Raw genomic sequence first — 414 nt, 5'->3', positions numbered from 1 at the left:
GGGTCAGGGGGTGGGGGAAGACTTTGGACAGACCTGGTAAGCCCAAACGGGTAGTACAGGTAAATTGGGAACGTTTAGAGGAGGCCCCTGTCGGACAGACTTTGAACTTACATCTCCGGCGGAGCTTATCGTGCATCCCTGTGGAGGCTGGGGGCATTGAACCTGAGTGGACAATGTTCAAAATTTCCATTGCTAAAGCTGCGGTGGAGAGCTGTGGTCTTAGGGTCTTAAGTGCCTCAAGGGGCAGTAACCCACGAACACCCTGGTGGACACCGGTGGTCAGGGAAGCCGTCCGACTGAAGAAGGAGTCCTTCCGAGATATGCTATCCTGGAGGGATCCAGAGGCAGTAGCAAGGTACCGACGGGCCCAAAGGGCTGCAGCGTCTGCTGTGAAAGAGGCAAAGCAGCGGGTGT

The 414-nt window shown here is 56.0% G+C and overlaps 1 protein-coding gene and 1 long non-coding RNA gene across 2 annotated transcripts in view; both read right to left on the bottom strand.

Moving 5' to 3' along the window:
* The window catches only part of ptprn2 (protein tyrosine phosphatase receptor type N2), a 125,020-nt gene that overhangs the window by 59,204 nt on the left and 65,402 nt on the right, over window positions 1-414 (bottom strand). The window lies entirely within an intron of this gene.
* Window positions 1-414, bottom strand: part of LOC116672462 (uncharacterized) — a 19,390-nt gene that overhangs the window by 10,504 nt on the left and 8,472 nt on the right. The gene's annotated exons all lie outside the window — the stretch shown is intronic.

This window comes from Etheostoma spectabile, chromosome 22 (assembly GCF_008692095.1).
Source record: "Etheostoma spectabile isolate EspeVRDwgs_2016 chromosome 22, UIUC_Espe_1.0, whole genome shotgun sequence".
Lineage (NCBI taxonomy): Eukaryota > Metazoa > Chordata > Actinopteri > Perciformes > Percidae > Etheostoma > Etheostoma spectabile.
This window is presented reverse-complemented; position numbering and strand designations above follow the sequence as displayed.